The sequence below is a fragment of the Pseudorca crassidens genome, chromosome 20, assembly GCF_039906515.1.
Source record: "Pseudorca crassidens isolate mPseCra1 chromosome 20, mPseCra1.hap1, whole genome shotgun sequence".
Classification (NCBI taxonomy): domain Eukaryota; kingdom Metazoa; phylum Chordata; class Mammalia; order Artiodactyla; family Delphinidae; genus Pseudorca; species Pseudorca crassidens.
Genome location: NC_090315.1, coordinates 45,687,345 through 45,704,947, shown reverse-complemented (window position 1 = coordinate 45,704,947; position 17,603 = coordinate 45,687,345). Strand labels below are relative to the sequence as shown.

At 42.8% G+C, this 17,603-nt stretch overlaps 1 protein-coding gene and 1 non-coding gene across 4 annotated transcripts in view; both read right to left on the bottom strand.

The window, feature by feature from the left end:
- WWP2 (WW domain containing E3 ubiquitin protein ligase 2) overlaps positions 1 to 12,803 on the bottom strand; it is a 145,487-nt gene extending 132,684 nt beyond the window's left edge. Inside the window, exon 1 of one of the 3 annotated variants that reach the window (XM_067719815.1) lies at positions 12,631 to 12,803. The gene's annotated coding sequence lies outside the window, so the exon portion shown is untranslated. Of the gene's footprint in view, positions 1 to 12,627 lie in introns of all 3 variants that reach the window. The other 2 variants (XM_067719814.1, XM_067719813.1) reach the window with 2 other exon arrangements.
- TRNAW-CCA (transfer RNA tryptophan (anticodon CCA)) lies at positions 2,841 to 2,913 on the bottom strand. Its single transcript has one exon. It is a non-coding gene; the product is annotated as a tRNA-Trp (tRNA).
- Positions 12,804 to 17,603: the final 4,800 nt, after the last annotated feature.

The window sequence follows — 17,603 nt, the reverse complement described above, 5'->3', positions numbered from 1 at the left end:
GAGACTCAGACATAAAAGCCAAATATCAAAGCAAAGAGGAAAAAAAAGAACTCATTGGATAAGCTGATCCTCAAATTCAAAAGGAAATGCAAAAGACCCAGAATAGCCAAAATATCTTGAAGAAGAAAGTCGGAGGCTTCACACTTGCTAATCTCAAAATTTACTACAAAGCCACAGTAATCAAGACCGTGTGGTACTGGTATAAGGAAAGACATACAGAGCAATGGTATAGAACTAAGAGTCCAGATACAAACCTGTTGCAGGAAGGCGGACCCCTTCCAGGGCCCGAGAGAGGGCTCCTGTCTCACACTCGGAAATGAATTGTCCAAGGAGAAACAAGTGCTGACAAAGCAAGAGACTTTATTGGGAAGGGGCGACCGGGTGCACAGCAGCAGGGTAAGGGAACCCAGTAGAACTGCTCTGCCACATGGTTCATAGTCTCAGGTTTTATGGTGATGGGGTTAGTGTCCAGGTTATCTCTGGCCAATCACTCTGACTCAGGGTCCTTCCTAGTGGCACACACATCGCTCAGCCAAGATGGATTTCAGTGAAAAGGAAGAATCCTTCTCACTAGAATCCAGAAGGGAGGTTGATAGGACATATGGACTGGAGTCTCCTCTCTCCTTTTGACCGGTTGCTGGTAGCTTGTTAGTTCCGTGTTTCTTACCAGGACCTCCTATTGTAAGATAACTCAGGCAAGTGGTTACTACTGTGCCTGGCCAGGGTGGGCAGTTTCAGTCAGCGGTTCCCTTAACAATCCCACACTGATGTTCAAGTGATTTTAGACACAAGTGCAAGATACAGTAAGTCCCCTACATACAAATGAATTCTGTTCCGAGAGCACGTTCGTAAGTCCAATTTGTTCATAAGTCCAACAAAGTTAGCCTAGGTACCCAACTAACACAATCAGCTACATAGTACTGTACTGTAATAGGTTTATAATACTTTTCACACAAATAATACATAAAAAACAAACAGACACAAAAAATAAAGAAAACATTTTTAATCTTACAGTACAGTAATCTTACAGACAGACACGTGAACTAACTTACATGACTGGACATGCAAACGCACGTTTGCATCTTTGAAAGTTCGCAACTTGAAGGTTCGTATGTAGGGGACTTACTGTAATTCAATGGGAAAAGAACAATAGTCTTTTCAACATATGGTGCTGGGGCAACTGGATATGCATGTGTAAAGGAAGGAAGTTGGACCCCTCCCTCAGACCTTAGACAAAAATGAACTCAAAATGGATCAAAGACCAAAATATAGGAGCAACTATAGAAGAACCAATTGGTGTAAATCTTCATGACTTTATCTTTTTTTAATTTTATCGAAATATAATTAATTCCATGACTTTATATTAAGAGATGGTTTCTTAGATATGATAGGAGAAACACAAACAATGGAAGAAAAACTAGATAAATTCAACTTCATCAAAAATTTAAAATGGGGCTTCCCTGGTGGCGCAGTGGTTGAGAGTCCGCCTGCTGATGCAGGGGACACGGGTTCGTGCCCCGGTCCGGGAAGTTCCCACATGCCGCGGAGCGGCTAGGCCCGTGAGCCATGGCCACTGAGCCTGCGCGTTCGGAGCCTGTGCTCCACAACGGGAGAGGCCACAACAGTGAGAGGCCCGTGTACCACAAAAAAAAAAAAAAAAAAAAAAGGCAAAAGATTTAAACAGACATTTCTCCAAAGAAGATATACAAATAAACAATAAGCATATGAAAAGATGCTCAAACACCATTAATCACTAGAGAAATGGAAATTAAAACCACAATGAGATACCACTTCACACAAACCAAAATGGCCAAAACCAAAAAGCATACAATAATAAGCACAAGCGAGAACTTGGACAAATTGAAATCCTCATACGCTGCAGGCAAGAAATGAAAAATGGTGAGCAGCTTTGGAAGAGTTTGTTCAAAAAGTTAAACACAGAATTACCATTAAGACCCAGCCATTCCATTTTGAGGTATACACCCAAACGAACTGAAATGTGTCCACACAAAAATTTGTACACAAATGTTCATAGCAGGATTATTTGTAGTAGTTACAAAGTGGAAACAACCCAAATGTTTATCAACTGATAAATGGATAAACAAAATGTAGTATATCCATAAAGTGGTATATTATTTGGCCATAAAAAGGAACGAAGTACTGTTTCATGCTGCAATATGGATGAACCTTGAAAACATTATGCTAAGTGAAAGAAGCCAGAACAAAAGACCCAATTATCATATTTCATTTATATGAACTATCTAGAATAAGTAAACCCACATAAACAGTAAGTAGATTAATGGTTGTCCAGGGCAGAGGGTTGGGGGTCGGAGTGACCGTTAAGGAGTACACGTTTTCTTTTGGGTGATGAAAATATTCTGGGATTGGATAGTGATGATGGTTGCACAACTTTGTAAAAAATACTAAAATCCACTGAGCTGAACATTTCAAACTGGTGAATTTTAAGGTATGTGAATTATATTTCAATTTTTTTAACTCATAGTTAAATGTAACCGTGGTCAGAGAAAACCTCAAAACAATTCAGAGAGATAAGAGAAAATGTTTCATCCATGAAACAAAAACAGAATGTAATTTTAAAGGAAGAAAGGAAGGGAGAGAGGGAAGTTGGTTGGTTGGTTGATTCAGAGAATAAGCAAATGCTCTTGGAAAGGACAGATCTCATAGCAGAAATGAAGTTGATAAAGTGAGGACATATTCTAAGAAATAGAACCAAAAGAAAAAGAAGATGGTAGATAGGAGAGAAAAGACTTTTTTTTTAATTCTTCCTTTTTGTTTTCTTTTTTTTTTTTTTTTTGGCCATGCAGCTTACAGGATCTTAGTTCCCCGACCAGGGATCAAACCTGGGCCCACAGCATTGGAAGCTCGGAGTCCTAACCATTGGACCACCAGGGAATTCCCAAGACTTTTTTAAAATAGTAGATTCATTTAAAATGTCCAATGTCTGACTTAGTCCAGAAATAGAAAAGAGGACAAAAAGAAAGACAGCAAAGAAACGTTACAGATTTTTCTTAAGCTGAAGGATATACATTTCTAGACAGAAAGAACCTGAGTGCCCAGAACAATGAATGAAAAACAAAAACAAAAAAACACACTAAGACAAAACGTCATGAAAGTTCAAAACACGAGAACAAAGAGTATACACGCTTCCAGCCACATTTACAAAGAACAGGAATCAGAATGGCATCAGACTTCACAGTACTACTGGATGCTAGAAGACAATGCAATGCTTCACATTTCAGATAAAATTATTTCCAATTATTAAATAAAATGATTAATCCCAATTTATAATTAAAATGATTTCCAATCCAGAATTCCATAACCATCAGTCAAGCATGACAGGAAAACAATGATATTTTCAGCTTTGTAACGTGTCAAAAAAATTGCTTCCAAAGCTCATTTTCTTATGAAGCTACTGAAAGATACGCTCTAGGGGAGTAAATGAGAAAGTTGGAGGACAGTGTGTATTCACATTGGAGAGGCAAAAGGAATTCCCAGATTAACGATGAAGAGAAATCCCAAGGCATTACTGTCCATTAGCCTAGAGCGCAACCAGTCCAGATGAGAGAGTTCATAAGACGTGTCATCTTTAGATGAAAGAAAAAAACTGACAAAATAGATTAGATGAGGCATCTGATTGCACTGAAAGAAGTATTATTTTAGCTCTATCAGAATGTTTGGGGCTGAGGTAGTGATAGGTACACAGAAAATTATGCGAATGAAAAAATCAGGAAATAAACAACTCTAGTAAAAACAAAAGCTATTATGAGAAAGGAAATGTAATCCTAATACACAGTGTGGCTCAGCTGTGAATAATATTTATAATCAAAATAGCATGAACAATTTAATCAAAACTTGTGATATGGCTGTAATCAGAAGGTGGGGGTAGAAGAGTACATTTGTGGAGACTGGCCAGAAAGAGAGCTCAGCATCCATCCTCAGTGGTTAAAAGGCAACAGATAAAACTGACAAGCTAAGAAATGATGGTGTACGGATGCCATTTAGAGAAGCAGAAGTCTATACCAGAAAAGAGCTCAAAGAGTTAAAAAGCAATAGATAAGGGCTTCCCTGGTGGCACAGTGGTTGAGAGTCCGCCTGCTGATGCAGGGGACATGGGTTCGTGCCCCGGACCGGGAAGATCCCACATGCTGCAGAGCGGCTGGGCCCGTGAGCCATGGCTGCTGAGCCTGCGCATCCGGAGGCTGTGCTCCTCAACGGGAGAGGCCACAACAGTGAGAGGCCCGCGTACCACAAAAAAAAAAAAAAAAAAAAAAAGCAATAGATAAAACTGACAAGCTACACTATTTACAATAGCCAAGACATGGAAGCAGCCTAAATGTCCATTGACAGATGAATGGATAAAGAAGATGTGGTACATATACACAATGGAACGTTACTCAGCCATAAAAAAAACGAAATAATGCCATTTGCAGCAACATGGATGGACCTAGAGATTATCATACTAAATGAAGTAAGTCAAACAGAGAAAGACAAATATCATATGATATCACTTACATATGGAATCTTTTAAAATGATATAAATGAACTTATTTACAAAACAGAAACAGACTCACAGAGATGGAAAACAAACATGGTTACCAAAGGGGAAAGGGCGACAGAGGGAAGGGATTAAATTAGGAGTTTGGGATTAGCAGATATAAACTACTATATACAAAATAGATAAACAACAAGGTCCTACTGTATAGCACAGAGAACTACATTCAATATCTTGTAATAAACTATAATGGAATATATATATGTGTGTGTATATATATAACTGAATCACTTTGCTGTACACCAGAAACTAATAGAACATTGTAAATCAACTATACTTCAATTAAAAAAAAAACTGACAAGCTAAGAAATGATGGTATAAGGATGCCATTTAGAGATGCAGAAGCCTATACCAGAAAAGAGTTCAATGAGTTAAAAGTCATTGACTCTACAGAACAAGAACCAAGAACAAAAGGGAGTGAAACAAGGAAGTGCTGTTGCGTTATGAGCCGTGTAATGCTATTGGACTTTCTAAACTAAGTGCGTGTGTTATTTGGGGCATAAATAAAATTTAAATTCAAGAAAGGAAAAAGGGTCTCTTCAAATCAGGTCATACAATGATGTCCTTATTTAATTTTTACAAGAGCACCCAGTCTACATTTAATTAGTGTAGTGGGTTGAACTGTAGTCCCCAAAAGATATGCCTAGGTGCTTACCCTCTTGGAACCTGTAAATGTGACCTTATTTGGAAATAGATGTAATTACGTTAAAGCTCTCAAGATGAGACCATCCTTTAGGGTGGGCCCAGTGTCCTTATAGGAGACAGAAGAGAGAAGACACAGACACAGGGAAGAAGGCCATGAAGACTTGGACTGAAGAAATTCCCTGGGTGTCCAGAGGTTAGGACTCGGCACTTTCACAGCCATGGCCCGGGTTCAATCACTGGTCAGGGAACTAAGATCCCACAAGCTGTGCGGCCAAAAAAAAAAAAAGACTGGGGCTGAGATTTGAGTCTCACAACCTCAAACCCACAAATGCCTAGAGCCACTACAAGAGGCAAAGCAGGATTTCTCCCCCAGTGCGCAGAAGGATCTCAGTTCTGCTGACACAGTTGACACTTTGATTTCAGACCTCTGGCCTCCAGAACTATACAGGAACAAATTTCGGTTGTTTTAAACCACCAAGTTTGTGATAATTTGTTGCACACAGGAGGAATTGGAAATGAACACGATTAAGGACAAAGGCTTTTGAAAGATGTGGATTTCATGACAGCAAGCTGAAACTGAAAAGCCTCTTCCAACAACACATCCTTGGGGCACTAGATTTCCATATCCACCTGGACCCAGGTCCGGCTGTAACCCCCCTTAAGAAATAGCCCCTGCAGGGATTTCCCTGGTGGTCTGGGGGGTAAGACTCCACGCTCCCAATGCAGGTGGCCTGGGTTCGATCCCTGGTCAGGGAACTAGATCCCACATGCATGCTGCAACTAAAAGATCCTGTGTGCCGCAACTATAGACCCAGTGCAGTCTAAATAAATATTTTTTTAAAAAAACAATAATAATATTCCATTTGTAAGGACAGACCACATTTTGTTCATCGATTCATCAGTCAATGGACAACTCAACATTTGTCTTATTAGGACGGGTTTTCTTTTTTTTTTTTTTTGCGGTACGCGGGCCTCTCACTGTTGTGGCCTCTCCCATTGTGGAGCACAGGCTCTGGACGCACAGGCTCAGCGGCCATGGCTCACGGGCCCAGCCACTCCACGGCATGTGGGATCTTCCCGGACCGGGGCACGAACCCATGTCCTCTGCATTGGCAGGCGGACTCTCAACCACTGCGCCACCAGGGAAGCCCCCCCCTTTTTGGGGGTTGATTCTTTTTTGTTGTCGTTGGCTGAGCCACGCGGCTTGCAGGATCTTAGTTCCCCGACCAGGGACTGAACCCAGGCCACCACGGTGAAAGTGCCGAGTCCTAACCACTGGACCTCTAGGGAGTTTCCAGGATGGGTTGATTCTTGAAGCCAGGGGACTATAACGGTCAAGGGCACCTTCAGCAAGAGGGCAGCCAGCCTTCTGACTGTACCTTTTCCAGACCCCTTTGATTCACCTCATCCAGTCCTGAGCCACGGTCAGTCTTTCAACAGATGCTCATAGACCCCACTCTGTGCCAGGCCCTGGAAATACAAAGCAGAATGCCACGGGGCCCCTGCCCTCTGGGAGTTCAGATATCTTACTCTAAGAGTCCCCCATTAAATAAATCCTCGAAGAGCTTCTGGCAAGAGAAAGCAAACACATGTCAGATTTAGCAAGTGACAGTTCTTGCAAAATCTGAAGTACCTGATTATTCTTATCACCCAACTTCGGCAAGAACCTTTCAGACCAGTAAATCTTTTGGAAACAAATAGGCTTCACCAGTCACTAACCATTGAGTGGCACTGGACAAGTTACTTCTCATCCTCTCTAAATTTCAGTTTCCTCATCTGTGACATGAACCTAATGATAGCACTACCTTATAAGATTATCGTAGGGAATAAATGAGTTCAGGTAAAGCAGCCAGCAAATACTAAGTGCTCTTCAAGTAGTACTACAAGCTAAACTTGTTCTTCTTGATGCTGAAATTCTAGGCTCTGAGATTCCTGAAATTCTTGACCCAGCTTTGAGTCAAGAAATCACTGAACACTGATCTTGAGACGAAAGAACCTGTGTAGCAGATGAGGCAGGGAAGAGCAAAAACGACTCACCAGCACCAAGAGTTTATTTTTAATTAGGCCACTCTGGAAACAGGCAGTGCTTCTTATTTATAAGTACAGATCCGCCCTGTATCCACTTCTTGAAAGATGCGGATGAGAAGGGTCTGTTCAAAAGATTCTTCCTTCCCTCCACCCTCTCATGCTTTTCCAACGCTAATGCTTCTTTCTCCGCCTCTTTCCTCTGTTCAGCATTGAGTTACCTTCCATTCCCCGAAGGCCCATATTGAAAAACAATCAAACAGAACTGAAGTTGGCCAAATGCCATCTGTACAAAGACCAAGCACATAAGAAGAGAGGGAGGGAGGGACATGGGAAGTCACAGCATTGGAAGCGCAGTGGAATTATAAGCTAGTAATAAAAGAGACTGGGGAGTTCTCTGGTGGCCTAGAGGTTAGGATTCTAGGCTTTCACTGGCATGGCCCGGGTTCAATCCCTGGCTGGGGAAGTGAGGTTCCGCAAACCGCACGGCACAGCCAGAAAAAAAAGAAAAGAGAGAGAGAGAGACTGGAAAGCAGTTCTAAGGACAAAACAGGAAGCAAAAGGCATGGGTGACACAGAGAGAAAGAGGACCTGCCCTAGGTCAGGGCTGCCAAGTCTTGATATTCGGTATATTCCTAGAAATGGTGATTAACACTTGTCTGAAAGCACTGAATGTTTGTTTTCAAGCTGCTGGGGGTGAGGCAGGAACAGGGGACTACAACCTTCTCAAAAAGATTCAGTTGGGGGCTTCCCTGGTGGCGCAGTGGTTGAGAGTCCGCCTGCCGATGCAGGGGACACAGGTTCGTGCCCCGGTCCGGGAAGATCCCACATGCCGCGAAGTGGCTGGGCCCGTGAGCCATGGCCGCTGAGCCTGCACATCCGGAGCCTGTGCTCCGCAGCGGGAGAGGCCACAATGGTGAGAGGCTCATGTACCACAAAAAAAAAAAAAAAAAAAAAAAAAGATTCAGTTGGCTCTTTTTAAGAGAAACAAGATCTTCCCTTTTGTCCCTACCTCTCAGAAATTCCAGAGTCTATAATAGTCTGAAGCAACCCAAAGTCACTCACTGACTTGATTCCAGTGGAAGGTGATGTTCATGCAACCACTACTGCATATCTTACTGACAGAAGCATCAGATCTGGGCTCAGAAGACTAAGGTTCAAATGCCAGCTCCTCCATCTCTTAGCTACGTGACCTCATGCGCAGGTCACTTCACCACAGTGAGGTTGTTTGTTTTAAGTCTATAAAACAGCAGGATGCCTGGCAACAACATACATTCAATAATGTTAGGTAGAACCAATATTTTAAACATTAAAAAGCCATTACCCATCCTTCCAAGCTGTCTCTTTCCCATCCTTCTTGGAGGTCTCTAAATTGGTTGCCAACCCAGAAAGCCTGACGAATTCCAGAAACTGGGACTTATATTGATTTCAGTGGCACTACAAAGATGCATGCTTGGAAGAGTAGCCTCCTTAGGAAGAAAAGAGACCCATTAGCTTGTGGTTTTCAAAACGGTCTTTAAATGAAAAGTGAAAAGGAGAGAAAACAAAGTTCCCCAAGATATAATGCAATGCTATACTTAAAATACCTACTAGTATAACAGTATAAACTGAGATTTTTGTCTCAAAATTGAACTTCTAGCACTCCTCTTGGCTATGTATCCACAGTATGCCCTAAGTGACCTCGCTCAGTCTCTTAGCTCTAAATATCAGCTTCCACATGTACATCCCCAGCCCAGCCCGGCTCCAGACTTCCCTATCTAACTGCCCATGACACCTTCACTTGTTTTTCTACTGGGCACTTTACAATCAGTGCGAAAGAAATTCAGCCCCAGCCCTGTTCCTCCTACAGTCTTCCCGTTTCAGTTAACGGCAATTCCATTCTTCCAGGTGTTCACGCCAAAGATTGCAGCGTTGCCGTGACTCCTTTCTTCCTCTCACATCCCACCTCCATACACCCTGTTGGCTGTACTTCAAAATATACCCAGGGCCCAACCGCTGCTGGCCACCTCCATCACTACCACCCAGGCCATCCTTCACCTGGATCACGGCAGGAGCCTCTCAACTTGTCTCCCTGCTTCTACTCCTCACTCCTCTTTGCTTTCTCCACAAGGCAATCAGAGTAAGCCTGTTAGAAGGCAGGATGAAACATGTCCACTCCACTGCTCAAAACCCTCCAATGGCCCAACTCACTCTGAGGGAAAATCAACATCCCCACGAGAGCCTGCAAGGCCCCCACAACTGTCCATCTCTCCCTTACCCCCAACGCCTCTCTGACCTCATCCTCTCCATCCCCCCTTCACCACCCCCTCCAGCCACACCGGCCTCCAGGCAGGTCCACTAACCTGCCAGGGGTGGCCCTTCCTTCGGGCTTTTGAACTTGCTCTTTCCTCTGCCTGGACCACTGTGTCCCCATTTAGCCACATGGCTCATTTTCTCACCTCCTTCAGATTTTTGCTCAACCGTCACCTTCTCAGGAAGACTTTCTAAGGACCCTCTTCAAAACCACAATGCCAGCCAATAACCCACATCCTGCCTCCCTCCTTTATTACAATGTAATGTGCATTTTTCTTGGTTATTTTGTTTATTGTGCCTTTCCCCACTAAAATTTAAGATCCACAAGGGCAGGGGTTTTTGCCTTCCTTGTATACTATAGTCCTGGTGTTCATAATAGCACTGTCCAATATAATTTTTAATTTTTCTAGGAAACATTTTAAAAACTAAATAGGGGACTTCCCTGGTGGTGCAGTGGTTAAGAATCCGCCTGCCAATGCAGGGGACACTGGTTCAAGCCCTGGTCTGGGAAGATCCCACATGCCGCGGAGCAACTAAGCCCATGCGCCACAACTACTGAGCCTGCGCTCTACAGCCTGTGAGCCACAACTACTGAGCCCACGTGCCCCAGCTACTGAAGCTCGCGTGCCTAGAGCCCGTACTCCGCAACAAGAGAAGCCACCGCAATGAGAAGCCCGCGCACCGCAATGAAAAGTAGCCCCCACTCGCTGCAACTAGAGAAAGTCCACACGCAGCAACAAAGACCCAAGGTGGCCTAAAATAAATAAATAAATAAATTTAAAATAGGTACAGCTAAAAAAAAAAAAAATAGGTACAGCTTTAAAAAAAATTTTTTTTAAAAAAATAAAAACTACAGAGGAAATTTCAATTCTATTGTATTTAACCCAATAAACTTTAAATGTTATGATTTATAGCATATATTTGTCATTTATTATGATATTTTAAACAATCAAGGAGATAGTTTACCTCTTTTTTTTTTTTTCATATTAAGTCTTCAAAAATCTGGTGTGTATTTTATACTCATAGCCTACCCCCAGTGTTCAACACTGGAAAGTGACCACCATACTGGACAATGCAACTCTAGAACAATGCCTGGTACAGAGTAGGTACTTATAAATATTCATTGAATGAAAAAATGTTTTCCCAGGAAGAGGCAGCTATGATATAGCATAGGATTTTCTAAATTTCAGTTACACTCCATATTCACAATTTTTGCTGTAACCTGTACTATTTTTCCCTTAAAATGTCATACTTTGTCCACTTGAAAAAATATTTTAAAATAAAACTTTATGTTGCCTCTATAAATGGAAAAGAATGGGTCTAAGGATAAAATGCCGGGGCGTGAGTCCCTACTCAATCACTCACTACTTCCAGACTCTAAAGCGAGGACTTCACTAAGCCTCAGTTTCTTCATCTGCAGAATAGGGACAATTCCAACCTTCACAGGATCATGGTGAAGATTAAATGAGATGCTGTCATAAGCTCTTTACAATTAGGAAAGTAGTCATTAAATAAAGGAGACTGAGAAGCCAACCCAAGCCTTTTCCTCATGACTGTCATGTTCACATGGACCAATAACAGAAAATGGCAAGCTTGTCTGACAAGAGAAGAGCTAAGACTCAGGTTCAAATCTCTTGTCCTCCACTTACAGGTCTGTGACCTTTAGAAATTCATTTATTCACCAAACACCAAGTGCCCACAACATGACAGGCACTAGGCTAGGAGCCAAATAAGTCAAATAAGATATGAACCCTGCCCTTGAGGAATTTGCAGTCTAGCAGGGAGAAAGAGACCAGCAGACAAGAAAAAGCAAACAACTGTCAAAAAATCAAGTCATCTCTCTTAGGTCTGTTTGTTCACTGTGAAATGGGAATAACACCTTCCCAATCTAACTCACAGAGCTGCCACAAAAATCAATTTTTAAATGTTTGTCAAGTACTCCAAAAACCTGAACTCATTATACATTAGCAAAGTACTTTTCTTTTTCCTACTTGTAACCCAAAACAACTCCGGCTCCTGCAAATGTCCAGTTTGAACATTCACTCCAATTGTACCACATCTGTGAAATTCATTCCACTTTTGCAAATGTTAGTAAACATACAGAAAAAGAGGATAAACAGTTTTAGCACAGGTATTTAATCTCAAAATTATGATCCAGGTCACAGTTCTAAGGAACAAAACACAGACCTCTCAGTCAGCTACCTAGGTACAGTTTGTCAAGATAAGCAGTCACATGGTAAAGGAAACTGAATAATTTAAACTGAAGAAAGAGGAAAACTCATGAAGCAGGGTAGGTAGACAGTGTCCAAGGTTACAGCAGTCTCTGCATTGGTGAGGTAATGCTGGGATTAGGTCGTGCTCAACATGGTAGGCTAAAAGTCATTTTACAGCCAGAGCAAAGTGCCCACACTCTTTTTCTTAAGCCTAGAAGTTGATCTGATCTGAGAAAATCTCAAAGAAAGATGATCCCAAGGGCTAGGTTCCCAAGAAGTGGAAACCCTATCCAAGCAGGAGTAACTGGGTGTGACGAAAGCAAGATGATCAAGATTCTGTGATCCTCCCTGAAGTTTAAAAACTGAATGGGACCAAAATCAAAGTCTCGGGTACCAATCATTTACAAAGAGGAAGGAAAGAAAAGACTCTCAGGTGCAGTTCAGTCTGCATCTTCATACTGATTTCTCCTTCTTTCCCCCCATGTCACTCGCCCAATTTCAGGCGACCCATTCCAACTCAGTCCCAAGTCGCCCCTTCCCCTTGTTCCGATCCCTGCACAAAGGTCACTCCTCTTCATCCCTGGCACCTAAGATGCTTTCCCCTTCTGGGAGGACTTGCTGGCCGCCGCACCCATGACTGCCTTCGCGCCCACCTCTGAGCAGCCCCCGCGCACGACCCGCGGCAAGCCCACCCCTCTCGGGCGGGAACCGGGACACCCCTCCTCGGAGGCCGGAACCGCCGCGCCAGGCCCCTCCCACAGGAAGCCACCGCCCCCCAGCGCCCTGGCCGCGCCTCCCCCGGCCCACCCCGCGCCGCCCGCCACTCTCGGACTTCCCCGCGACCCCGCCCGCCCGCCGCGCCCCAGAGCCGGTGCTCGCTACCTGCTGCGGCCACAGAAGCGGCGCCCAACTCCTCTCCCACTTCCGCCTTCCACCGCCCGCACTCGGGCCAGGTCACGTGACCACGCGCGGTCACCTGACCCGGAAAAGGCTGGCCGGACCGCAGGTGTGTGCAACCTAGGCCAGGCCTGAGAACCTCTCGCCAGAAGGCCTTCTTATCCTCTGTAGGTTTAAAAGTGGGAGGGGTTTCCACTCGCTAGATGGTCTCCGAGCAATCAAATAAATTGAGGGCTCGCTGAGTTCCAGGCGCTTCATATACTCCTCCCATCAACCCCGAGGGCGGGCCTGTCTTAGCCCCATTTTACAAGTGAGAGGTGTTCAATCAAGTCAGCAGGTATTTACTGAACTCAGGGTTACCATATAAAATACAGGACGCCCGGTTAAATTTGAATTTTAGATAAACAACCATTAATACGTAGGTGTGCCCCAAATATTGCCTGGTACAGTACATGTTTATACTAAAAAACTACTTGTTGTTGATACTCATATTTAATTAGGCATCTTGTGTTTTAATTTGCTATATCTGACGACCCAAAGCCTACTATGTGCCAGGCATGGTTCTAGGCTCTAGAAACACAAAAGTAGCTTTTGTGGAGCGTCCGTTCTTGTGACATGAAACAAAGGCAGAAAGGCTCCAAAACTCTTGCTGGGGGTCCATAAAGTGCCCCACCACACCAGACAATCCCCATTTCCTTAGTATACAGAGTAGACAGACCTTTATGAACTAGAAAAAACATTTTAAATCAGTATTCTTTACTGATAGTTGAGAACTTCAGCTTTGACAAGTTGAATGAAGGCTGAATTTTTCACTTTTAATCACCATTAACTAAAATTAATACTAATCACCTAATTAGCTCTAAGCACTGTGCACTAATTATTCTGTTATTTTTGGTTCTTCCAGTTTGGATGGATCTTGTTATGCGTACAAATGAAACTGGTTGAGCATTTAGTAATTCCAAATCCATCCAGGAGATGGCCTTTCAAGGAGCTACAGCTCTCTCTTAACACCTTAATTCCTATCTAAAAAACTATTAAAATTTCTCTAGTAACATTGATGGGCGTTGTACTAATTCTCTTTTAGGGGAATTAGGGAAGGCCTCTTTGATTTGGTGGCATTTGAGTAGGTGTTGACCAAAAGGAAAAAAAGGACTAGGCAAGGCAGGCTCTCACTGTGCATTAAAGAAGTAAAAGCTAAATATATACCTGGACCTATAAAGGCTCTAGGTGATACCTCCCACCCCTCCCCTTTGTTTCATCTCATCTCCAACTACTCTTTCACTCAGTACCCTGCTTCAGCCACTCTGGCCTGAGGGCCCTTGGACTGGCTTTTCCCTCTTCCTAGAAAGCTCTTTCCCCAGGTAGTCAGTTGGCTCACCCCCCATCTCTTTCAGATGTTTTCTTAACTGTCCCTTTCAGTGAAGCCTTTCCTGATCACCCTATTTAAAATTGCAACTCATCTCTTCCTTCCCCTCCTACCAGCCCTTTCCTGCTTTATTTTTTCTCTCCATATTTCCTCAGCTTAGCACTATCTGACTTTCATATGAATGTGTGTACGTATGTGTGTGTGTGTGTATATATATATATGTATATGTGTGTGTGTATATATATATATATATATATATATATATATATGTCTGTTTCCCACTACAAAAATTATGAAGACAGGAGCTATAACTCAGCTCTCAAAGCAGTGCCTGGCCCATAGGAGGCCTCTTTAAACAATCTGTTGAATGAATAGACTTCATCAACATTTATTGAGCACTGAACTCATTGCTGAAGGTCCTACAATATAGGAGATTTTTTTTAAGACACAAAAAATCTGAAATATGTCATCATAAAAGTGCCCTGCAAAAGTTAAAAAGTAAATTGAAATGTTCATTTAAGGAGAAAGACCCCTAAAGAAAGACCCCTGATTTCCAACCTACTTAAAGAAGACACACAATTAACTACAATGCAAAGCAGAAGTAATAACTGCTTATTGAGTGATAGAATCAAAATGTCTTAAGTATGGTGAGAAAGAAGGGTTCATATCCGTCCTTGGAGAAAAATCTGATTTGAGTAATGAGGACCAGTTTACAAAGGAAACAATCGAGCTGCTTCTTGGAGACTAAGTACGCAGGGATTGGCCAGCAGAATTTTCAGGCAGAAGAGAAAACAAGGGCAAAGGCAGAGACAAGAAAGTCCAGGACACTCCTAGGAAAGTCCAGAGGAATTCTAGGGATACTTACTGATTTCATGTAGTTTTTCTCTCCCCTACCCCACTGTTAAGCATATAGTTTCATAGCTTGTACATTTTCCAGTCCTGGAAGTGAAGTCAGCTCTTCACTGGCACACAAGACGTTTCTTTCATAAAGGGCCTCACATGTAAAAGTTGTCATTACCTCCAGATAAGTTATACATGGAGTTCTAAATATGTTTGAAAGTGTTAATTTGTTAAGGTAAACTGTTTCAAGTGACCATAATTTCATAATAATGTTTGAGATTTCTTCACTTTTTAAAAAACAAGGAGCTTCAAAAAATTGAAGTGTTTTAGAGTTCACTTCACTTCTGAGAGAACCTGTCCCCAGACACCCTGTGCTACCACAGGCACTACCCTCAACTCCCTGAACACTCCCTTTGGACTTTCATACCTCAATGCTTTTGCCCTACTCATCCTTCAAGATTTGGCTCCAAGGTCATAAGCTCGAAGGTGCCCCTAGACACTACACAAAATATCACTTTGTTCATAACTGTTATATCACCCAAATTGTGGTGGTATAAATTAGCTCTCAGTACTTATTTGTTCACTAAATAAGAGTCCTTCTAAGGCTTCAGTGGACTTGAAGACTAGCGAGCATTACAGGGAAACAGAAAAGGGATTAAACTATTACAAAAAATGACAAAAACTACAAAATGTCAAGAAACCTTTTATATTAACAAGTATTTTTAATATTTACTAGAAAGTGAATGGCTCAGAGCCTGATCTTTCTTTCCCTGGCTATTCCCCTAAATCAGTGGTTCTCAAGTGTGGCCCCAGGTCAGCAGCACCAGCATCATCTGGAACTTATTAAAAATGCAGATTCTCCCACCCTGCCCAGACCTACTGAATCAGAAACTGAGGATGAACCCCAGCTATCTAGTTTGCCAAGCTCTCCAGGTGATCCTAATTCACAGTCAAGTTTGACAGCACTGATCTAGATCATTCTTCTTCACCCTAGTGTCTACAGAATTATTGCCAACTTCAATAAACCTCTTTTATTGTGGAGTCTAGTTTCTATATACTCCCTCCCTTTTTAGGCAACAGGAGCAATTGAGGAAGAACTTAGAGATACAGATATTAGCGTTGAGTGGATTATAGTTTCTAGGCATGAAATAAAAACTTGATTAGAGTAAGGTGAATGAATGGAGAGGAGACCCAGGCACCTCAAAACAATTCAGAAGTGACATCAATAAAGTTTAGGAAGAGTGGTATGGGTTGAGAGTGGGAATAAACATGACTCAGAGATTCTTACCTCGAGTGCCTTTTTTGGTAATGCCATTCGGAAAAATAGGAACTCAACCAGTGAAGAAAGTTTAAGCGGGGTCAGGAGAGAAAACTACCTTAGTTTTAACCTTCCTCCGGAGTGAAGATGCCAAAAATTTCAGAAAGATGTGGCCAATGGCTAGGCTAGGGAATAAACAGGGATTGGACCTGTAGATTCCAAAGGCATTCCTATAATGCGATAATTGTGATAAGCCTTGGGGATAGATAGTATTGGTGAAGGAGAAAACTTAGATACAGAGGCCAAGACAGTTCTGTGGTGGGTGCCCCGTGAGCAACGCAGAAGAGATGACAGTGAAGGAGGGTGAGAGATCATCAGAGACACAGCGGGACCAGGATAGTGATGTAACACCAAAGTGAGGCAAGGAGACAGTCCAGAAAGAGGAAATGGTCAGCACTGTAAAATTCTGCAGAGAAACTGAAAGTATAGAGAAATAAGAACAAAAAAATTGATATGATAGGGAATTCCCTGGCGGTCTAGGCACTTAGGATTCGGCCCTTTCACTGCTGGGGCCGGGGTTCGATCCCTGGTTGGGGAACTAAGATCCCACAAAAAAGAAAAAAAAAAAAAATGGAGACATCTGGGGAAGGAAAAGGGATTTGGGCACCTATTAAAAGACCCCCGAGGGCAGTGAACAATTTTTGGAAGTACGATGGATAAAGTATAACCAAAGGGTGGGCTTCCCTGGTGGCGCAGTGGTTGACAGTCCGCCTGCCAATGTAGGGGACACGGGTTCGTGCCCCGGTCCGGGAAGATCCCACATGCCGCGGAGCGGCTAGGCCCGTGAGCCATGGCCGCTGAGCCTGCGCGTCCGGAGCCTGTGCTCCACAACGGGAGAGGCCACAACAGTGAGAGGCCCGCGTACAGAAAAGAAAAAAAAAAAAATATAACCAAGGGGTAAAAACTAGAGTGAAGACTTGACAAAGAAAGTTTAGAATAACTCAACACCTCTGAAGATGGATGACTGAAAACTCAAGTCATCATTCAGCCAAAATTCGCCAGCATGAATTTCTAATAGACCAGATCTCATAATTATGAAATCTCAGCAAGTAATTATGAGCCTTATGTAAGTGGCGTAAGAGATCCTGGACCCAAGTTGCTCAAAATGAAGCGGGGGTAAGTAAGCAAGCAGCGGTCGGTATGACACAGTAGTAAGAAAGCGGCTCTGAGTCGGTTTGTTTCAGTGTTAATCTCGATACCTCACTAACTACCCATGTTAGCTGGGACTAGTTTTCTTGAGTAGCTACCCCTTACCCGTAAAATAGTACCTATTTCATAGGGTTGTTGTGATCTTTAAATTAGGGCATCTGTATTGATTGACTCTTAACAATGAAACTAATACAGACTATTTGCATTTAAGCGTAAAGAAGGCGCTAAGGAGCAGACGCCAAAGCGAATTTCCTCGGGTGGCCCCCCGCCCCTCCCAAGGTTTGA